Source organism: Sinocyclocheilus anshuiensis, unplaced genomic scaffold (assembly GCF_001515605.1).
Source record: "Sinocyclocheilus anshuiensis isolate Anshui unplaced genomic scaffold, SAMN03320099.WGS_v1.1 scaffold1200, whole genome shotgun sequence".
Lineage (NCBI taxonomy): Eukaryota > Metazoa > Chordata > Actinopteri > Cypriniformes > Cyprinidae > Sinocyclocheilus > Sinocyclocheilus anshuiensis.
In genome coordinates, this window is record NW_015542405.1 from 334,357 (window position 1) to 337,459 (window position 3,103).

The window sequence follows — 3,103 nt, forward strand, 5'->3', positions numbered from 1 at the left end:
CGGGTTGTTTTTCATGTCCGCGGGTTGAAAAACGACCCCATTAACGTGATATTTAGCCCCTGGAATGCGAATTTTTTAACGGGGACCCCTCGAAACGCGATTGGGCGGGTTTTGTTTGAACCTGGCAACCTCTTCATAAAAGCAGTGGCGACCTCAAGAGGAGGAAACGCATCAAACTAACAAAACACCCCGATCAAGTTCAAGCAGGTAAGTTTCAAGTGTTGTCATAATACAGTATAACAGGTTTAATAACTTTTTTTCCTTCTAACAAAAATAACTGAACATTTAAATACAATAAAGCAATATACCAAAAAATGTATTAAGTCAAAAATTTAAGTGCAAAAGAATTATAAAGACCGATAGATATCACTTTACAATAAGATCTCATTAGTTAACCTTAGTTAATGCATTAACATTCACAATACCTACATTTGCTACAGAAGTTATTAATCTTTGTTAATTCGGGTTCATTAAATAACACAGTTACAACTTTGGATTTTAACAACGTGTTATTAATATTATAAACACACATAAATATTGAAATTACCTAAGATGAATGAATGTTTTAGAAGAATTTTTCATTGGCAGTTTATGTTAACTAATGAATTAACTAATGGAGCCTTAACTTAAAGTGTGATTGAACAATAAAGAATCATAACATTTTCAAACAATATCTGGGGCAGGGGGGTCAAATTCAGTTCCTGGAGGGCCTTAGATTCAACTATAATTAAACGCACCTGGTCCAGCTCATCAAGTCCTTCAGGCTTATTTGAAAACTACATGTTTGTGTGTTGGAGCAGTGTTGGAAATAAACTCTGCAGGGCTGCGGCCCTCCAGGAACTGAGTTTGACACCCCTGATCTAGGCCATATTGTAGTCCAGATTAAAATGTAAAAAAGTTTTAAAATAAATAGCCTATTAAGTCTAAATATTTAAGTATGAACAACATAGAGATGAATACACAAATCTGAATGGCTATTTAAAGCATTTAAACACGTTTCAGAAACAGAAAGTAGCGCAGCTGTTTTGTTTCCGGGGTAACGGCTGCATTTCTGCTGTTCAGCGCCACCTGCTGTCAGAGAGTGAGAGTGCTTTCATTCAGAGCATCTCTCACTCGCTCCGCCATGTGCTTCTCATCCGTGCTTGTTTACATCAGAGAGCACACTTTGAAGTGGCCACGATAACAATATAGTGCATGTTCATTACCATGATATATCGCATTACCGAATACCGGCACATGTCTGTTATATGTGTATATATGTCAGTGGCGATCGGTGACTTTTTTAACCGGGTATGCTGAGTGATAAGACCCCCCCCCCCCTTCCCTTTTTAGGAAAATGAAATTCATCTCCAATCCTTCATCTGTCGTTTCAGGTTTAGCCATTGTTATTCGAATGCTAGAAAAATATAGCTGGTTTTCCAAGTAAAAACCGCCACGTTTACACGTAGTTACGTTATAATACATAATCAGAGGGTGGGGAGATTCCCCCGGTCTATACGTCTCTCTGCATCTGCTAAATTAGTTTTTTTTATTCCCAGTGAAAACAGTTAAAACTCCCCCCCCCGTGACATTACTCCAATAACAGACCATGCAAAATACCCAAAAATATTTCAAATATTGCAAAGTAACGTTGCAACCTAGCAAACAATAATAAAATCAGAGAAGGACTTCAACTGTAAGCGACACGAGCATATGCAAAACAAAGGGAACAACTTTAACTGTAAGCGACACGAGCATACGCAAAACAAATGGAACAATATGTTTGTTATTATTAAAATTTTGTATAGCCCACATTTTATACAAAAAAATTTAATTTACCGCTTAGGCAATAACGTTGACAATAACGTATATCTTCAACATACGTTGTCTATGACCAAAAATGTAATAGGTTCAGTGGACTTTTAAAATTTGCTTTGCTTGAGAAAATAAAAATATACATTTAGTGTTTTTTTTCTTTTGATTTAGTCGAGTTGGTTTTGCATCAAACACAATGTGATTCTCGGCAATCGAGATCTGACAGGAACAGCACATTTTTCCGCTTGAGCGAGCGCTTTGCAAACAGCTTACCTCGCGCATTAAATCAACCGCAGACCAGCAAATCACTGAGAACGCACTATAATCCTGACGAGTCATAGCAACAGAGCGGAGGCGAGAAAGCTGCGGAGAATCCGCTCGCCCGGAAGCAACTGGAAGATTTAAAGAAAATGACTGCCTTTGGCAAATAAATCATTGTACGTACTCATTCCTAACTCTTTAAGCTTTAAGGTACATTTCAAATGACAAGGGATCAACTTATAATCATGTTTAAATGAATTATCCCGTGAACTTATTCTCTAAAATGGCCTGGGTATGCGGAGCATTCGCAGCTTATATGGACAGAACGCCACTGATATATGTGTATATATGTGTATATTAGAGGTCAACCGATGTATCGGTTTTGCCGATTAATCGGCACCGATAGTTGATTGCTGGAACTATCGGTTATCGGCAAAAATCCATGCCGATAGTTTCCCGGGTTGCGTCCGTTGCTGGAGCGGCTGAGAAGGGTCTGCTGTCATTACACAGTGCGAGAGCGGCCTCTAGTGGTTGAAATCACTGACAGCATGTGCTATTTGTTTAGACACGTGATGCTGCACGCTGAACAGAGCGGGAAACTTCAGACGCGGATTTAAATGCAGCCGACAGAAAATCCTGCCGCGCCACAGAGCGCCATTCACGTAGTTTTCCATTAAATTACATTATATTTGTCCCGAATCGTTGTTAATGTACATAATGAATTGTGTATTGTGCATTTTCAGCTAAACGTTTGTCTTTCTGTGGCTCTAATGCATCACTGTATAAAGGTCTGCTTTTATTTGTTTACACTCACAATGAAAACAAAACATTGTGCTTTTGTAAAATAAAGAAAACAGATAGGATGTCGCTTTCTGCCATTTGAGTTTCCTTTCTGTGAACAAATTTAGTGTGTCACAAAAATGAACTGAAACTCAGCGTATATAGCCTAGGCTACATTACTTGTCGCACTGTTTTTCCCCTTGTTTATCTGTTAACTAAATCAAATATATTAATTCCTTGTATGTATATATGTACTGCAGATTTTATA

General features: G+C 38.1%; 1 protein-coding gene across 1 annotated transcript in view; it reads left to right on the plus strand.

The window, feature by feature from the left end:
- LOC107693011 (trafficking protein particle complex subunit 10-like) overlaps window positions 1-3,103 on the plus strand; it is a 17,572-nt gene that overhangs the window by 6,166 nt on the left and 8,303 nt on the right. The window lies entirely within an intron of this gene.